The sequence below is a fragment of the Molossus molossus genome, unplaced genomic scaffold (genome assembly GCF_014108415.1).
Source record: "Molossus molossus isolate mMolMol1 unplaced genomic scaffold, mMolMol1.p scaffold_m16_p_11, whole genome shotgun sequence".
Classification (NCBI taxonomy): domain Eukaryota; kingdom Metazoa; phylum Chordata; class Mammalia; order Chiroptera; family Molossidae; genus Molossus; species Molossus molossus.
In genome coordinates this window covers 63400428-63420784 of record NW_023425346.1, presented here as the reverse complement: position 1 = coordinate 63420784, position 20357 = coordinate 63400428, and the positions used below count along the sequence as shown (strand labels likewise).

At 40.2% G+C, this 20357-nt stretch overlaps 1 protein-coding gene and 1 pseudogene across 4 annotated transcripts in view; one reads left to right on the top strand and one right to left on the bottom strand.

The window, feature by feature from the left end:
• The window catches only part of GULP1 (GULP PTB domain containing engulfment adaptor 1), a 243465-nt gene that overhangs the window by 108612 nt on the left and 114496 nt on the right, over nt 1-20357 (top strand). The gene's annotated exons all lie outside the window — the stretch shown is intronic.
• Nucleotides 8540-12910, bottom strand: LOC118625020 (annotated as a pseudogene).

The window sequence follows — 20357 nt, the reverse complement described above, 5'->3', positions numbered from 1 at the left end:
CATCATTTATGAGTTTTTCTAATTCTTACAGTTTTTTTCTTTTGGTATCATCTATTATTATAATTTTTTTTTTGATGCTCATTTTGAAAAATTAGAGTAGAATTTAATCTGATTGTTGGCATGATTTTTTGCATGCTTTCATTGCCTGTAAGGATATAATTTTCTCCTCATTTTCTTTCACTTTTTTTTTTTTTTGTAAACTCATCTTTATTGTGAATGTATTATAGCTGTCCCCTCTTTTTCTCCCCATTGACCACCTCCTTCCCAATCCCAGCCCCTTCCAGCCTTCCCCACACTATTGTCAGTGTCCACTGGTTATGCATATATGCATAGAAGTTCTTTGGTTTATCTCATTCTCCCCTTCCTTTTCAGGTTCATTAGTCTAACAACCAATTTGTGCTTCTTAATTCCTTCATCTTTTTCATCCATCCTCCCAGTCCCCACACATCTGGCAAGCAACAAAAAGTTCCCTGTATCTAGGAGTCTGTTTCTGTTCTACTTGCTCATTTTGTTTGTAGATTCAGTTGTTGATAGATATATATAAATTGCCATTTTATTTTTATTTTTTTATCCTCACCTGAGGATATTTTTGCATTTATCTTCAGACAGAGTGGAAGGGAGAGAGGGAGGAAGGGAGAGAGAACCATCGATGTAAGAGAGACACATCAACTGGTTGCCACCCACACGACCCCAACCAGGGCTGGGGACAAACTTAATTGCCATTTTATTGTTTATATTTTTGTTGTTCTTCTCCTTCAAGAAGACCCTTCAACATTTCATACAATATTGGTTTGGTGGTGATGAACTCCTTTAGCTTTTTCTTATCCGGGAAACTTGATATTTCCATTGATTCTAAATGATAGCTTTGCAGGATAGAGTAGTCTTGGTTGTAGGTTCTTGCTTTTCATCACCTTGAATATCTCTTGCCACTCCTTTCTGGCCCGCAACTTTTCTTTTGAAAAATCAGCTGACAGTCTTATGGGAGCTTCTTTGTAGGTAACAAACTGCTTTTCTCTTGCTGCTTTTAAGATTCTCTCTTTGTGTTTAACTTTGGCATTTTGATGCTGATGTGTCTTGGTGTGGACCTCTTTGGTTCATCTTGTTTGGGACTCTCTGTGCTTCTTGGACTTGTATGTCTGTTTCCTTCACTAAGTTAGGGAAGTTTTCTGTCATTATTGTTTCAAATAGGTTTTCAATTTCTTGTTCTCTCTCTTCTCCTTCTGGCATCTCTATGATGCCAATGTTGGCACGCTTGAATTTGTCCCAAAGGCTCCTTACACTATCCTCATTTTTTTGGATTCTTTTTTCTTTTTGCTGTTCTGATTGGGTGTTTTTTGCTTCCTTATATTCCAAATAGATGGTTTGCTTCTTGGCTTTACCTACTCTACTATTGATTCCTTATAAATTATTTTTTTATTTCAATTAGTGCATCCTTCATTTCTGACTTTTTTTTTCTAACATTGTTGATGTTCTCACTAAGTTCCTTGGAGGTCTCCTTAAGTTCCCTGAAGGTCTCACTAGGTTCCTTGAATGTCTCACCTAGTTCCTTGAGCAACCTTATAACCTGTGTTTTGAACTCTGCATCTGATTGATTGTTTATCTCCATTTTGTTTCATTCTTTTCCTGGAGTTTTGTTCTTCTTTCATTTGGGACATGTTTCTTTGTCTCCTCATTTTGGCTGCTTCCCTGTGACTGTTTCTATGTATTAAGTAGAGTTGCTATGTCTCCTAGGCTTCGTAGGATGGCCTTTTGTTGTAGGTGTCCTGTTGGATCCAGGGGCACAGTCTCCCTGATCACCCCAGCTGGTCCCTCAAGGTGCACCCCTAGTGTGGACTGTACACCCTTCTGTTGTAATTGAGTCTTGATTGCTGTTGGCATATCAATAGGAGGAATTTACTCAGGCTAATCAGCTGCAAGGACTGGCTGTGCCCACTGACCACTGGCCTCTGACTACCTTGGAGGATCAGCTGTGTAGGGACCAACCAGACAGAGCAAAATTTACTTCAGCAGGGTTCTGGTACATTGAGTACACTCATTTAGTGTTTCACTTGTGGAGGTGGTTGAGTGGTGGTACTTCGATGTGGTCTGAAGTTGTCCACTGGGTGTGCTGGCTCTGGGGCAAGGTTAGCCACTGCCTGTGTTCTATCTGGGGCCACCCAGCATAAGCTACAAAGGGATCTTCCAATGGCTGCTTCTTGTTCTGGGCTTGGAGGTGCCCAGGAAAAGCCAAGTTGTGATCCAAGTCTAGCTTCTTCTAGTGCCAGGCCTGGGGCCAGTTAACAGAGGTATGGGGCTCGCTGAGGCCAGATACTGCTTGTTTGAGAGATTTTAGGAAACTGAAGCAGGATCCAAGACAGGCCAATCCTATGGTAAAGCCTCTGGAAACAGCGTGTGTGGGCCTGAAAGTTGGGTGGGGTGGGGCCTCAGAGAATCACCAGGGCAGGGCAAACACTGTGAGCCAGGTTGCTGGAGTCCCAGATATGGTGGCCGTCTGCCACCCCAGGGAAGGGCTCACCAAAGGAATATCAGCCTCCGCCAGCCCGTCTGTCCAGGACAAAGCTGCCTCTCCAGTCCTCATTGGGAATCCAAACAGCTGAGTTCTTCCCGTATGTTTTTGAGGCCCCTCAAGCTGCCTCCCTTCTGAGCTTCAAGGGAACGAATCTGAGTAAGTCTGGTCTCAGTGAACCCCATTCCTCTTGTTAATTGACCCCAGGCTTGGCACAAGAAGCAGCTAACCTTGGATCACAACGTGGCTTTTCCGAGTATGTCCAAATGCTGGCCCTTTAAGAGGAACTGCCTGGGGCTCTCGCAGCAGCAGCCTCCCTCAGCCTCAGTTCCCACTGGTTTTTCCAGCCAGAAGTTATGGGGACTTTTCCTCCTGGCACTGGAACCCTGAGTTGGGTGCCTGGTGTGGGACAGGGACTCCTCCCTCCTCAGGGAGGACCTCCCCAGCCGAAGTGTCCCTTCTGATTTTTATCTGCCACACGTGGGTGAGGGACTAGCCCATCTGCGCCTCCGCCCCTCCTACCAGTCTCAATGTGGCTGCTTCTTTAATTTTGTAGTTGTAGGACTTTCATTCAGCTCAACTTCAGGTAGTTCTGAATGATGGTTGTGTTGTAGTTTAGTTTTAATTTTGATGTGGTTGTGGGAGGATGCAATACCACGTTTACCTATGCCGCCATCATGACCGGAAGTCTCTTTCACTTATTAAAACTTTACATGGGTTTCAACACATTTTTTTTTTTTCATGTTTAGTATTATATTAGGTTTGCTGAAATTTTGAGGGAAAAAACAAATAGTTGCTTGCAGTATCTTCTCTAGCTTCACAACTCAAAAATTCTCTGTTTCTAGTTTTCCTGAAGGGATAAAGGGATGGCTTCATATTTTCAGATTTATTCTGACCCTATCTTCTCCCCAGAGTTTTTCTGGGCTTTTTCTTTAGTCACCTTTATTCCAGTTTATCTCAGTTTGTTTCTGTTCCTAGAATTTATCTATGTGAAACCTTAATGTGTGAGCTTTTGGAAATCCATAGGGCCCAGATTGCTTCTACCCTTTTGGGCCTTAACACAGACCTTTTGCCCACTGCATTGAGTTGGGATGGAAAAGGGCCTCTTAATTTTTGTTGGTCTTACTGAGAACGTGTTGAGTATGTTAGTGTGTGAAATGGCTATTTGATTTCATTCATTCCTCCTTCACTGATGCTGATACCATGAGAGTCTCTGGCTGTCCCTAACTCTGGTTTACCCTAACTCTGGTTTGCATTATGGGGTTTTTGGAGATTGCTTGTGTATTAGTTTTCTGTGTCTTATAACAAATTCTGTGCTGCATAAAACATTTCACAGCTTAAAAGTACAGCCATTTATTACCTCATAGTTTTGGTGTGTCAGTGTCCCATAGACTTCCTTAGCTGGGTCCTCCGCTTAGGGTATCACAGGCTGAAATTAAGCTGTTGGCTGGACTCCATTCTCATCTGTAGGCTTTGCTAGGGAAGAATCTGCTTCCAAGATCCTTCAGGTTGTTGTCAGAATTCATTTCCTTGCAGCTGTACGATTCATGGCAAAGCCAGAGAAGGAGAGACAAAATTTATTCTTAGAGAATCTAATCTATGCAAAGGCTGGGCTCTTTTTGTAGGCCATTTACGCCATGGCTTTTTGGTTCTTCAAGGCCATAAGGAAAGAATCCCTCTTTTCAGAAAGGGCCCAGTTCCACTTTAAAGGGTTCTTACTTGATGAAGACAGGACCACTCAGGATAATTTTCTTTTTGAATAACTCAGAAACTAACTATTTGGGACCTTAATTGTATCTGCAAAATCCCTCCATATTTACTATGTTACTTAATGGTAATCCTGAGGATGAAATCCCACTGTAGTCACAGGTCCCGCCCACTCTCAGTGGGCGAGATTTAAAGGGTATGTACATTAGAGGGAAAGAATCCTGGGGACCATCTTAAAATTCTGCTCATCATGATTGTCACCTAATTTTACTGTGGATTATGTTTCTGGATTTTTCATTTTTCTATCCTGATTGTACTGTCTCTTTTTATGAAGGAAATCACAAACTAGACCACCATTGTCACTCTTTCCAAAAATTCTATAAATAAATTTTTTATATTAACAAAATTAATAAGAGATATTATAATAAGAAAACACACTGAAGCATCTTTCTATTCTATCCAAGTATAGGCCCTTAGTGCCTCATCATTTTATTTTGGGATTACTTTCTTCATTAGGTTAGATGTTCCTTCCAAATTCCCCCAGAGAAACATATCCATGCCTCTATCACAGCAATTAGTACATTTTATTGTCTGTTTTCTCTGACCAGTGACTTTTTTTTAGTATGTGAAAGTCATCAATTACTATATTTTTCTTATATGTATTCATATTTGTTAACTGATAGGACAGATATTATGAGGCAATGCCTCTGAATCCTTTTTTTAAAAAAAAATTTTTTTTTCTTTATTAATTTTTGGAGAGAGATGAAGGGAGAGGGAGAGAGAGATAGAAACATCAATGAGAGAGAACACAATTGTCCTCTTCCTGCATGCCCCCCACTGGGGATTGGGTCCACAACCTGGGCATGTGCCCTGACCAGGAATCGAACCGGTGACCTCTTGGTGCATGGGTCTACTTTCAACCAGAGAGCCACATCGGCTGGGCTGAATCTTTATAGAAATGATAGAATTTATGCTTTTCAGGTTACATTTTGTTCCACAGGAATGAAGAGCATTAAAAACTAAATTTACTGATTCCTTTTGAATATGTTCTTTAGGCCTCTTTAAAATTCAGGGCCCAATGATCTAATCGGCAGTTGCACATATCAAGTTGAAGTTAAAATTGATTATACACTGATATCATCAGTTTGTTCTATTTAGAGGTGAAATAGCATTTTTTTTTTCTACTTTGGACTCAATATTTGCTTGGCAATTAAAATGCTTGGAGTTATAAGTTGTATCAGCATAAAAGACTAAGAAATTTTTTAAAATTAACTCTTAAAAATACTATTTAGCTGTTCTGAGATCAAAGTTCAGCTACTAGTATGTTGTATCTTATCATCCAAAACTGGTATTAATTTCCCAGATGTACATGATACTGAGTCCAAAGATCACCTGTGAAACATGCATACTTTCTGGCTGTCAAGAAGTGATTTGTTGTGTTTTTTGCCCTCTTAACTGAAGGATTTAAAATTAAACATCAATTTACAATGGGTATTTTTTGATGATTTTCTTTAGCATTATTTTATAACCACTACAATTAATCTACCTTAAATAAAAATATTTTATTATTTCAAGAAAATAAGATTAGCCCTGGCCAGTTTGGCTTAGCAGTTAGAGCGTCGGCCTGCAGTCCAGAGAGACCCAGGTTCTGTTCCCGCTAAGGGCACGTACCTCGGTTGCAGTTTGTCCCCAGCCCTGGTTGGGTCGTACAGGTGGCAGCCACTCGATGTGTCCCTTTCACATCGATGTTTCTCTCTCTCTCTCTTCCTCTCTCTCCCTCCCACTCTATCTGAACAACAACAACAAAAAAAAAATAGGGAAAAAATGTCCTCGGATGAGGATAAAAAAAATAAATAAATAAGATTAATTAAAAGCAAAAGGATTACAAATTGATGCTGAAAGCTAAGATTTACATATTAACAATCAGGACTGTTAATTGTTGAATAAAAAATTAACAAAGTAGGAAATTAAAATCTCAACAATTAAAACATTGGCCAATATACAAGAATTTGGGGGTCCATCTATATATTAGATCTTCCTAACCCAACTATAGTTAAATTTGCCAGATAAGCCAATCAATCACGTAATCTTTAATATTGGCTTGAATATTGTTTAAACAATGATTGTACAGCATAGTACATGAACTATATTGTTACCCACCTTCTTCCTTTGTTCTACTTGGAACCAGCCTCAGGCATAAAGAAAAATAGGTACACAGGCTTTTGCTTTAAGATTATTCTTCTTATTTTTTTAAAAATATTTTTTATTGATTTTATTTTTTTATTTTTTGTTTTTTTGTTAATTAATTTATTTTTGTTGCAGATGTTTCTCCTTTTTCCCCCGACACCCTCCTCCCTATTCTGCCCCTACCCCCAAGCATTGTTGTCTATGTCCATTGGTTATGCATACATGCATATAAGTTCTTTGGTTTATCTCATCCTCCCTCCCACCCTCCTCCTCTGAAGTTTGTCAGTCTGAATGATACTTTTTTCTATGTCTCTCTGTTTATTTTGTTCATCAGCATTTTTTTTTTTTTTTTTTTTTTTATCCTCACCCGAGGACATTTTTCCATTTTTTGTTCAGGTAGAGTGGGAGGGAGAGAGAGGAACAGAGAGAGAGAGAGAAACATCGATGTGAAAGGAACACATCGAGTGGCTGCCACCCGCACAACCGACCAGGGCCGGGGACAAACTGCAACCAAGGTACGCGCCCTTAGCGGGAACCGAACCTGGGTCTCTCAGGACCGCAGGCCGACGCTCTAACCGCTGAGCCAAACCGGCCAGGGCCATCAGCATTTTTTGTTCATTATATTCCACAAATAAGTGAGATCATGTAGTATTTGTCTTTCTCTGATTAGCGTATTTCACTTAGCATAATACTCTCTAGGTCCCTTCATGTCATCTCAAAGGATAAGAAATCTTTCTTTCTTATAGCTGCATAGTATTCCATTGTGTATATGTACCACAGATTTTTTTCCCACTCATCTATTGATGGACATGTGGGCTGTTTCCAGATCTTAGCTATTGTAAATAGTGCTGCTATGAACATAGGGGTACATATATTCTTTCTGATTGGTGTTTCAGGCTTCTTAGAATATATTCCTAGAAGTGGAATCACTGGGTCAAATGGCAGTTCAATTTTTAATTTTTTGAGGAAACACCATAAAGTTTTCCATAGTGGCTGCACCAGTCTGCATCCCCACCAGCAGTGTACTAGAGTCCCCTTTTCTCCACACCCTCTCCAGCACTTGTTTGATGATTTGTTGATGGCGGCCATTCTGGCGGGTGTGAAGTGATACCTCATTGTTGTTTTAATTTACATCTGTCTGATGAAATCTTAACTTACTGCTTCAATCCACTCAGGCCTCTACTCAAAAGTCATGTTATATTCCCATCCAAACCCCCAATCCCATCATATCACTTTCTAAGCCTTTACTCTGCCTTATCTGCCTTGTTGTTTTTCTGTAGTAAATGTTTTATGGGTATATATTTGATTATTTTCTCCCTTTTCCTCTCCCAAGAATGTCATCTCCATGAGTGCTGGGTGTTTATCTTCTTCGGTTATATCTTCCCAGAACTCAGCACAATGCCTGGAAACAGAAAACGTGTTCAATAGATACATGTAAAGGGGAAGAAGGAGAAAGGAAGGAAAGGAGGAGGGAGGGAAAAAAGACAGAGAGAAGGGATGATTTCTTCTAGGCCTACTTTCAATGCCCTCTTAAAAGAAAAATAACAATTTTCTCCTACTCACAACACATCTGACAACTGATGTGTGAGTTTTTTCACACTAAACAATTCTCTGATTCTCTGTGGACATGAACTGGATGTCCTCTAGTTTACCTCGATTCTGACACTCTCTACACCGAGTTAGTGCAGACCTCATAGGTTAAGCGGTCAGTCATGGAAAAAAATATACAGAAAAAGTAGGACATGAAGTACTAGAGACAGGCTGTATCGAGCACTGTTTTATGAGTTACGTAATGCAGGAAAACCATAAACAAATGAGACTTGCCTCAAGTAGCAGCTGATAAGAAAGAAGTCACATACATCCTTATTCATTTATGCACATCATGTATTTTTTCCAAAACAGAATACAATCATAAATCTAAGATAATTCAAAAGTGAGCAAATAACACAAAGGGGATAGGCCTGTTAAGAAAATAAGTAAAACTGAGGTGAGCTGGTTTATGAAATGATAGCCTGATGATCTTAGCATACAGGGTGGGGCAAAAGTAGGTTTACAGTTGTGAGTCCATGAAACAGTTTATTTTTTATTTTTGGGGATTAACACCTTTATTACATGAGCTAAGACAGGAGGGAAGAGAACTTACTTGCCTTTCCGGGCCTTGATTTTCCTCAGCTAGAACTCCAGCTCCTTGCCCTCCTGCACATAGCCATCTGCTCGGCCACACTGGCCTGGTCTGGACGCGATGCATGCAAGAACTGCTCCTCGAGAAGACTGATGGTTCTTTTCCTCTCATTATATTTCTTCTGAATTTTCTTTGATCGTTTCTTATTTAAAATCTTTCTCCCCAGGAGTCAGCTTGGCCCTCTTCTTGCAGCCCAGGGGCAGACTCATACCACATAGTGAGACTCGTACCACTGTCCGTATGGTGTGCTGTCAACAAGCACGATGCAGTTTTTACTAGGGTTTTGGTGCGGACCAATTCATTGTTGGATGCATTGTAGACAACATCAGTAATCCTTGTTTTGCACGTACAGCACTCTGAGCCCCAGGAGAAGTTGCCCACGTCCCGCCTCAAGGTTCTGTACTCCTTGTTGCCTTCCTGCACGTGGACCGTGTGCATGCGGCGGGGTCCAATCTTAGTGCTGGCCGCAGGGCGTCCCAGCTCATATTTTTGCTTCTTGTGGTAGGGCTTCCTCTTGCCCCCAGTCTTAACGGTGCTTGTGCCAGTTGTCCCAAGAAATGCCCACGGCTTGGCGCCAGCTGGAAAGAGAAAACCAGAAACAGTTTATTTTTGCATTATCATTTAGGAATTATTGTTTACAACTGTAAACCTACTTTTGCCACACCTTGTATTGGCTAAAATTGGGCCACAATATGGGTTCTAAGATTTTTAAAAGCTGTAATAAGCCCATCTGGTGTGGATCAGTGGTTGAGCATCAGCCCATGCACCAAGACGTTGCCAGTGTGATTCTTGGTCAGGGCACATGCCCAGATTGTGAGCTCAATCCCCAGTAGGGAGCATGCAGCAGGTGGCCAATTGATGTTCTCTCTTACCGATGTTTCTATCTTTCTCCCTCTCCCTTCCTCTCTCTCTCTAAAATCAATAAAGGGGAAAAAAAAAAAAAGCTGCAATAAATAAAGAAACATAATTCACACTGTCCATTACAAAACAGCATATCTATTGTTGGGAAGCTATAGAGGTCATTTTGCACTGAGCTGCTGGCAGAGTAATGGCTGACGTTCCTTCCAAGTCTCATTCAGTTACCAAACTTAACTGTGGGAAAGTTCCATCCTGAAAGTAAGAGAAAAGCTAGGTTGTCTAAAGACATAAACTATCTGAAAAATTATTCATGTGCAGTACTTCAGTCCTTGGAGATAAATTGATGTATTGTGTGCAGAATCACATGCACAAGAATTTATTTTGATATTATAGTAGTTCAACTTTGTAATGACTCCTGTATTCAATCTACCATGTATGTTTTGTGTCATTGCTGCAAAATTTGATTGATGGTAGTGTTCTCTAGCCATTTAGTACTGTTTTTGCAAGAATTAGAAGATTTTCTAAACTTCGAGACCTAGTTGTTATCAACTTGAGAGCGGAACCTTAAATAATCATGTATTTTGTTATTCAGCACTTTACTATAAGGATTTTTTTTGGTAGGAAAACAAAGACGAGACTCCACTTAGATCATCTTTGGTAATTTTCATTTTATTTAATGGCAAGATGAATAATTCCTATTAATAAGTCCTCAGGTATATGTTGGGACCTGACTCTCTGCATGGTATTAGGAACTGTAGAAGGAGAGATGGGGAAAAGGGAGATGTAAGAAGTGGCCGCCACCCCATTGGGACAGGTGCAGTGCTGGGCTGCCACTTCATAAATCAAAGTGCTGTAACACCGACATGGCACTTTAATGTTTACAAAATACTTGCCCATATGTTTGATCCTCCCAGAATCCATATATTTAGAAGAAATCACAAGATTTTTCTTAAAATCCCCTAATACATATAATAAATGGTAGCTATGTATCAGATCCCTAACGGGCCCTTTTCCATGCTCTTTCATATCGTTCTAATTAAAAAGTTAGTGGTTATGATGACCTTTAGTTTGGGAAGCTGAGGCTGAGGGGGTTGACACTTTAGCCTAAAGTCTCTCTCCAGTTTGTAGGCAGGAATGAAATCAAGCATTGCCTCCTTCAGATCCAGTGAGTGCCCTGCCATGTGTCCAGTACTAGGAATCCCATCAGTGCTGCTCTTGCTCAGACCTGGGCCCCACTTCCTGGCATCTGGGAACCTCTGCTGTGGGTGTTTGTGTTCAGGCTCAATCATCCCCCCACAGTGAATCTTTTAGAAAAATATCTAAAAGGGAAAAACCTGAGAGGCTTTATTATCTTTTTTTTTTTTTTTAATCCTCACCCGAGTATATTTTTCCCCCATTTATCTTCAGATAGAGTGGGAGGAAGGGAAGGAGAGAGAGAAACATCGATACGAGAAAGACGAGAGACATTGATTGGTTGCCTCCCACACAACTCCTACCAGGGCCAGTACCGAACTGCAACTGGTATGTGCCCTTGACTGGAGTTGAACCCACAACTCTTTGATCTGAGAGCTGATGCTCTAACCACTGAGCAAAACTGGCCAGGGCAGAGGTTGTATTATCTTAATTAAAGTTAACCCAAATGATGGAGAACAGAGAGGCCTTGTACTGTCTGGTCCACCTTCAGCCCAGGCCTAGCACTGGCCACCACTGAGATTCCCCTTATTGTGGTTTGGTTAAATGAGCCACAAGAGCCCTTTCTTCTCTTGCTTAAGCTAGAATTGATTATACTTTATTTGGAAAGGAAAGAGCCCTGACTGTCAGTTTAAAATAATGCAACAGACCTGAAATGGCTTCTGTTTGCTGAACTAGCAAACATTTGAATTAGACTTCACAGAGATGGGTTGACAGTTTAAGATCACTGGTTTTTAAAAACATGAAAAATAGCCTTTTAAAAAACTAGGTGAAAAATGCCAAATATCAGCTCATAAATATGGCCTCTTTATTTTTAGAATGCCACTAAAATTATTCTTCGACTAATAATTACAGAGGTTACATTTTTTTGTGTGCAAAGTAAAAATAATGGACACATTTGGAATGAAAACAGTGGTTTGTGGCATTTTAAATTTATATGTGAACATTGAAATTAATTTTTTTCCCTTTGATGTTTTTAAATAAAATATAGAGACCTTGTACACCATTATAATTTTCTATTCATAAAGTAATGTGGCTTCTTTTCATTGTTATTTTGGTCTTTCCATATGATGTTTAGTCACATCTGGTAGATGGGATTAAGGCAATGAGTCCTTTGGTCATATATAAAGTTATTAACAGTAATTATTAGCCACATTCTGGGCATTTTATAAAATGGAGAGTGAAGGACTTAATAAAGTTGTGATGGTATATGACCAATTTGCTTTCCAAATAAAAAGATCTAGATGTTATATTTGTAAAAATAATACAAAAATACTTTCTAAGAAACTTCTGTTTTCAGAGAAAGTATGTAAAGTACCCAGAAATGTTTTTAATTTGATACCTAGGTCAGTTCTGAGATGCTTTGGGGAAAATAAGGTAGACAAGACAGTCTGGGGGCCTGAATCTCCCACTTATTACTTAACTGACTGTGGACAAGTTTCTTAACCTCTCTGGTTCCTTGTGTGTAAAACAGAGTAATAATGGTACCTACCTGATAGTGGTGAGATTATGAAAGATAATATTTATAAAGTTCATGGTACAGTACTTAGCTTATAGTAAGACCTAGTAGCTGTTAACTGTTGTTATGATACAATACAGCTGAATCAAAGTAACTTTTATGTGCTTTGCTATTAAATAATTGGATATAAAATCCATTATATTTTTGGACATTTTAAGTTTCATTTGAAAAAAGAAATTCTGTTTCTTTTTCCATATCACACTCTGAAAAGCTGCTTGTCTTTCAATTTGGTATCAGGGGAATAGTTATCAAGGAAACAAAATCTACAGATGGGTAAACAGTCCCAGGGCACCGAAAGTCTGGCTACCCTATAGAGAAAACAAAACAAAACAAAACAAAACACCCCGGAAAACAAAGAACGATCAACTTTCCATAGCTTAACTATTAAAACTATTCGTATTTTAATCTCAACTGGATTTGTATAATGGTCTTGGAGGGAAGCCACACCAGGGAAATGGGAATTAGCAAGGACCCAGAGAGATGTGTTGAAGAATTAGCTAAAGCAAGGGGCCCACCCTGTCCTGACTTACTTGCTGGCACGGTGGTTGGTCAGATGTCTTCAAGCGGGACATATGCTTCCAGGGCCTCACACGCCCCACCACCCCATGTTGCAGTTGGCATGATTTACATGTTTGTCTTACCTCCTGATTCTGGAAGGCCTCTGAATATTCAGCATCTTCTCTAAAGCCACATATATGGTAGACGCCGAATGGGAACTCCCTATGGCATGATAATCCACATTAAACAAGATGGCTACCATTTCACCGTAAGAAAAGCACAGTTTTTAAAGGTTGCAACTCTAGAATCTAAGGAGTAAAGCAAATATCAAGGTAATGTGGAGTATCTGTATATTAGGACAGTATTTTATCAGTTTATATTATTAGAAGTTTACATGACAGATCTGGATACTGTTTTTTGAAAGTCTCTTTTGTTAAAAAAATAATTTTATAAAAAAAACAACTTAAACTAAGTAATATATGAATTTTTAATTTGCATTGTAGCCGAGAATGAAATTCAAAATATATCTAATTCTAATACAGTTTGCTTTCTAATAATACTATTCTAATAATTCTAATTCTGTTTGCTTTCTCTCAAAAAGGAAAGTCTAGTTCTCCTTTGGCCTCTGTTACCTCTGGCCTAAACCTTGGCACACAGCCTTAGCCAGCCTTCCTGCCTTGTAAACTCTCATTGAAATTATCCTGGTCTCTGCTGCTAGAGTAACACATTTTCTTTGATTTATATCCAGTATCAATAACTGTCAAAGTACTTTTTCTACCCTAAATCTAATTTGAAAAGCTGGCTCCTCTATAAAGCCAGCCAAGCGTGTTCTGCCTCCGTTGAACTTCTGGCTCACTCCTGTCTCGAAGCACGTGGCAGGTGCCCATGAGCACACTGCATCATAGAGGCTGGTGTGCATGCCATTCCTTTTGGTTGTCCGCACATCAGCACTTAACTGAGCTCGTGTGCTGAAAGTGCCGAGCTCTGTGCTTGTTTGATCCTAAGCAGTCAGTAATTCTGCGGTTGAGCATTCCAGGTTGGCCAGTGTTCCCCACGTTGCCTGCTACGGGACAGACAGATTCTACAAAAACATTCTGTAAACTTTCTCCCTAAAACTGACATTATCTAGCAAAATATTTATTTTAAGAATCTTGTCTAATGAATAGCGAATTTTTAATTGTAGAATTATAAAAATAGAAAGGAATTCCAATTGATTGTCACCTGCTGTTATTTATTTATTTACTTATTTATTTATTTAATCCTCACCTGAGGATATTTTTCCGTTGATTTTTGGATAGAGTAGAATGGAAGGAGAGAGAGAGTGTGTGTGTGAGTGAAAGAGAGAGAGAGAGAGAGAGAGATCAATGTGAGAGAAATTCATCGACTGGGTGCCTCCTGCACCTCAGCCAGGGCTGGGGGTCGAACCTGCAACCCAGGTATATGCCCTTGACCAGGAATCGAACTTGGGCCGACACTCTAACCACTGAGCAAAACCAGCCAGGGCTCACCTGCCGTTTTTTAATGTTAATCTTTTCATTGTTTTGTCAAACTTGTAATAAAATACAACTTTCTAATGTCAAAGAGGGAAAGGTTTCCACTTCATGCAGGGACAGAATTTGGAATCTTTTAGTATTCTTAGTTACGGATCCCAGGCCCTATATTATTCCTTGGTTTGGTTGGTGCATAAGCCTTGAAGTTGATTCCACTTTGCCTTGTTTCGCTTTTAGGTTCCCTCCTCAAGCTGCTAACTTTGTTGTGCCATCTCTGCAGGTCTCTTAATAGTGAAAAATTAAAAACGCAAAACAACAACAATGATAAAAAAAATTGAATTGAAAAGTGTTTAAAAGACATTAAAAGCAGACTGGTTCAAAGCATATGTTTCTTTGTGAATAAGAGACATTAAATATGAGGAGAAGCTCATTTATGAGTCACAAAGGCAAGGGCTATGTTTATCCACTCTACTGAATATGTGATTACATACCAAATGCTGTAGTGATCGTTAACTGTAATAAAAATAAACATAATATTTGAAAAAGAGGTGATTAGCAATAAAAATATTACAAAGGCATGTTTTAGGCCTCTGCATTATTCTTTTAACTTCCTATCTTAGACTCTTCTCCAGGTCTATATGAGCACATATTAGTGCTCAGTACTGTTTTTTAATAGAAGTCTTTTATTTTTAGAAGATTTAAGTTGGTATTGTTTGTCATTACCAAGGATATTTTCATTTCATTCATGTTTTATTCTTCTATTTTTTTCAGTCTAAATTATTACTAATCCTAGAAGTTGAAACAGGTTTCTTAAACTTCTGATGACTTTTATAGGTGGATAGATAAAGGAAGTAAAACAAACTGAACACATCAGGTCATTTTATTTTTTATTTATTTACTTATTTACTTATTTATTTTTAATCCTCACCCGAGGACATTTTTCCATTTTTTTGTTCAGATAGAGTGGGGGGGGGGAGAGAGAGAAACATCGACGTGAAAGGGACACATCGAGTGGCTGCCACCTTCACAATCCAACCAGGGCCAGGGACAAACTGCAACCGAGGTACGCGCCCTTAGCGGGAACCAAACCCGGGTCTCTCTGGACCGCAGGCCAACGCTCCAACCACTGAGCCAGTCCGGCCAGGGCCACATCAGGTCATATTAAGATTTAACTTCAATCCAGCTGGTGTGGCTCGTGGTTGAGCATCAACCCATGCACCAAGAAGTCACCAGTTTGATTCCCAGTCAGGATACATGCCCAAGTTGTGGGCCCCATCCCCACTGTGGGGCATGCAGGAGGCAGCCAATCGATGTTCTCTCTCATTATTGTTTCTAGCTCTCTCTCCCTCTCACTTCCTCTCTCTCTAAAATGAATAAAGGAAAAAAAAATTTTTTTAAGATTTAATTTCAGCCTTTATTGCAAGGAATGGTTGTTTAAGATCTTTAAGCTTGTTGAAGATTACGGAATTACATGTAGTAAATCTGATATCCTTCAGCCCTTCTCCCACCCTTCCTTATTCATGAGTCCATCCAAAGAAGCTGAAATGTCTGATACTTTCCAAAGCTCTCTTTCAAAAGTAGTCTAGCTATGAGTCCCACCTCTCCTTGGGAACATCTAGAAAGTTCTGTGAGTTCTTTTTCTTTTTTTTTGCATTTATCTTCAGATAGAGTGGGAGGGAGAGGTGAAGGAAGAGAGAGAGATAAACATTGATGTAAGAGAGACACATTGACTGGCTGCCACCCACACAACCCCAACCAGGGCCGGGGATGAACTGCAACTGAGGTACGTGCCCCTAACGGGAACCGAACCCAGGACTCTGGTCCGTGGGCCAATGCTCTAACCGCTGAGCAAAACTGCCCAGGGCTGTGAGTTCTTTTTCTGTGATAAAATGAAACACTACTTTCTAGCTACATTTGTATGTGTTTAGGTAAATAAGGGCATCCATTTGGTGACCGAAGGATCAACCTAGAAACAAAAACCAACATGCTGAGGATGGGAGAGCGGAAGACAAGAAAGCACTGTGGTTGTTGATGACAGCTACGTGTTGTGTACCAACCTGGGCACTGTTTGCCTTCAGATCCTGTTATATGAAATGATAAGCCCTGATGATGCAAGCCACTTTTAGTCAGTCCGTTAACTTGCACCCCCAAAGCATCCTAAGTAAGATAGATGGAGACCACGTTTGGCTACTATTCGGAGACAGCAGCATGAAACTGTGCATGGGACACAGCACTTCTAACTTCCTAGATTCTGAATTCAGCCCTGCTAACTGGATTTTTGTGTTTGAATCCTGCTGTTCTGATGGTGTAGGTAACCTATCGGTCCTTCCCTGCCTCAAACGGCTGGTGTGATCTAAATCTCCTCACTCGCAGTGCTTGTTACACCCTCTAGGATCCTCTGATCCTACTGCATGGTGACTGGGCAGACTTTAAACCATTCAATTTCAATTTATATACAAAGAAAGTCTTATTTGAACTTGGATAAATGAAGTATGATTTCACTTAATGATGTATTGGTATTTTTTGTTACATGTTTAACAGATTTGGGAATAAGAGTTGCTATGGCATTTTCATTGTACCCAGTGGTATTTTAGAATGAACTTCCTTTTGAGTCTAACATAAGAGTTAAACTTTTATCATAGGAAGTTCAAACATATTCATTAGAGTTAAAATTAGTATATAGTAAAATTCTGATTCTTTCACTTGATTGACACATATATTTGGGGAAATTATGTTGCTACATTAATCTAGATATTGTCATATTTAACTGCTAGTGCTCTGAAAATATTATTTTGGAAAGAAAATGAGATGCTATATTTATTATTTTTTCTTTTCTCTTTTTAAACTTATCTTTACTTTTTAATGTATTATAGATATTCCCCCCATTTTCCCCTATTGACACCCTCCTCCCTGCTTCGGCACCCCTCCCGCCTTCTCCCTATTATTGATTGTGTCCATTGGTTATGTGTATATGCGTAGAAGTTCTTCGGTTTATCTCTTCCTGCCCTCCCCCCTCCTTCCCTTTGAGGTTCATCAGTCTAACAACCAATTTGTACTTTTTAATTCCTTCACCTTTTCCACCCATCCCCCAAGCCCCCACCCATCTGGCAACAAACAAAAAGTTTTCTGTATCTATGAGTCTGTTTCTGTTCTGCTTGCTCATTTTACTTGTAGATTCAATTGTTGATAGATATGTATTTATTGTCATTTTATTGTGCATAATTTTGTTCTTCTTCTCCTTCAAGAAGACCCTTCAACATTTCATATAATACTGGTTTGGTGGTGATGAACTCCTTTAGCTTTTTCTTGTCTGAGAAACTCTTGATATGTCCATCAATTCTAAATGACAGCTTTGCAGGATAAAGTAATCTTGGTTGTAGGTTCTTGCTTTTCATCACCTTGAATATTTCTTGCCAATCCTTTCTGGCCTGAAACTTTTCTTTTGAGAAATCAGCTGACAGTCTTATGGGAGCTTCCTTGTAGGCAATGAACTGCTTTTCTCTTGCTACTTTTAAGATTCTCTTTTTGTATTTAACCTTTGGCATTTTGATGATGATGTGTCTGGGTGTGGGCCTCTTTGTGTTCATCTTGTTTGGGACTCTGTGTGCTTCCTGGACTTGTATGTCTGTTTCTTTCACCAAGTTAGAGAAGTTTATCATCATTATTTTTTCAAATAGATTTTCAATCTCTTGCTCTCTCTCTCTTCTCCTTCTGGCACCCCCATGATGTGAATGTTGGTTCACTTGAATTTGTCCCAGAGGCTCCTTACACTATCCTCATTTTTTTTTTTTTTTCTTTTTGCTGTTCTGACTGGGTGTTTTTGCTTCCTTATATTCCAAATCAATGGTTTGCTTCTCTGCTTCACTCTACTGTTGATTCCCTGTAAATTATTCCTTATTTCAAGTAGTGCATCCATCACTTCTGACTGGTCCTTTTTTATGCTCTTGAGGTCCTCACTAAGTTCCTTGAAGTTCTCATGAAGTTCCTTGAAATTCTCACTGAGTTCATTGAGCATCCTTTGAACTGTTGTTTTGAACTCTGCATCTGTTAAGATTGCTTATCTCCATTTCATTTAATTCTTTTCCTGGAGTTTTGTTCTGTTCTTTCATTTGGCACATGATTCTTTGTCTTCTCATTTTGGCTGCCTCCCTGTGTTTGTTTCTATGTATTAGGTAGAGTTGCTATATCTCCTAGGCTTCCTAGGATGTCCTATTGTAGTAGGTGTCCTTCAGGGTCCAGTGGCACAGCCTCCCTGATCACCCTAGCTGGGCCCTTGAGGTGCACCCCTCGTGTGGACTGTCCACCCTTCTGATGTAATTGGGTCTTGACTGCTATTCACATGTCAATGGGAGTGATTTACTCAGGCTAATCAACTGCAAGGACTTGGCTGTGCCCACTATCCACAGACCTCTGACTACCTTGGATGATCAGCTGTGCAGGGGCCCACCACACAGAGCAAGATTTACTTCAACAAGGTCTGGTACCCACTGAATCCACTCTGAGTGTGTTGCTTATGGAGGTAGTTGGGTGCTGGTGCTTTAACATGGTCTAAAACTGTCCACCGAGTGTGTTGGCTCTGGGGCAAGGTCAGCCACTGCCTGTGTTATACTTGAGACCACCAGGCATAAGCTACAAAGTGATCTACAGATGGCTGCTTCTTGTGCTGGTCTTGGAGAAGCCCAGGCTCAGCTAAGATGTGAACCAAGGCTGGCTGCTACTACTGCCAGGCCTGGGGCCAGTTAGCTAGAGGTATGGAGTTCACTAAGGCCAGGTGCTGTTTGTTCAAGAGAATTTAGGAAATCTGAAGGAAGAGCCAAAACAGGCCAATCTTATGGTAAAGCCATTAGAAACAGCTTGGGTGGGCCTGAAAGTTGGGTGGGGCAGGGTCTCAGGGAATCACCAGGGTGGGGCAAACAGTGTGAGCCAAGTTGCTGGACAGCCAGATATGACACATGTCTGACTGCTGCCCTGTGGGGGAAGGGCTCACCAAAGGCCTCCACCAGCACATCTGTCTGGGAGAAAGTTGCTCCTCCAGCTCTTGCCCCAATTCCAAACAATTCGGTTATTCCTGGTGTGTCTCTGGTGCCTTTCAAGCTGTCAACCCTGAGCTGGAGCCTGGAGGGTATGTGTTTGAATAAGTCCATGTGTGGGCCCTTTAAGAGGAACTGCCTGGGGCTCCTGCAGCCACAACCTCCCTCAGCATCAATTCCCACTGGTGTTTACAGCCAGAAGTTACGGGGACTTCTTTTCCTAGCACTGGAACCCTGAGTTGGATGCCTGGTGTGGGATGGGGACCCCTTGCTCCTCAGGGAAGACCTTCACAGCTGAGGTGTCCCTCCTGTTTTTGTCTGCCACTCATGGATGTGGGACCAGTCCATCCAGGCCTTTGCCCCTCCCACCAGCCTCGATGGGCTTCTTCTTTAATTTTGTAGTTGTAGGACTTCCATTCAGCTGGATTTCAAGTGGTTCTGAATGATGGTTGTTCTGTAGTTTAGTTGTAATTTTGATGTGGTTGTGGGAGGAGGGGATACCGAGTTTACCTAGCACCATCTTGACCGGAAGTCCAAGATGCTATATTTAGAACATTAGTTCATCGTCAGACACACACTAGATGTTAAATATATGTTCCATCAGCTCTTCAGAGCTCCCCCAAAGTGAGAGTGAAGCAAAGAATTCTAGTTACTCTGTTAACTTTATCTTATTTATTCCATACCCATAGACTGTTACCCTCTATATGTGTCTTGCTCTCAAGATCAAAAGACGTCCTTTAGGGAAAAGAATTTAAATTCACTCCTTCTGGGGTAAAACATAACAAAGTATCATTGATGCTACTCTAGAAATATAGAGTTCATGCTGGGCAAAGCAAAAACAGACACCTAGGTTGAACACATCATTTGAAACATCAGAGGGTGTAGTCTATGCCAAGAAATAAGAAATAAAGTCAGAGAGATATAGTTTGGATCCTAAGATAGTTAAAAATCTGGGATAATTCATCTCTTACAGTGATAAAAGAAAAAATTATATGCATTTTAGAAGATCTTTGATAAAAAAATTTGGATAAAGGACAGCATGTGTGAAAGTAGCATTATTAATTACAATTACCTAGTCTTAAGAAATATTTATGTAACTCTTTAACCTACACTATTACAATCAATCAGGTCTCATATTCTTTTCTTCCTTTGCAGCTCCAAGTTTAGTTTTACTACTACCCAAAACACT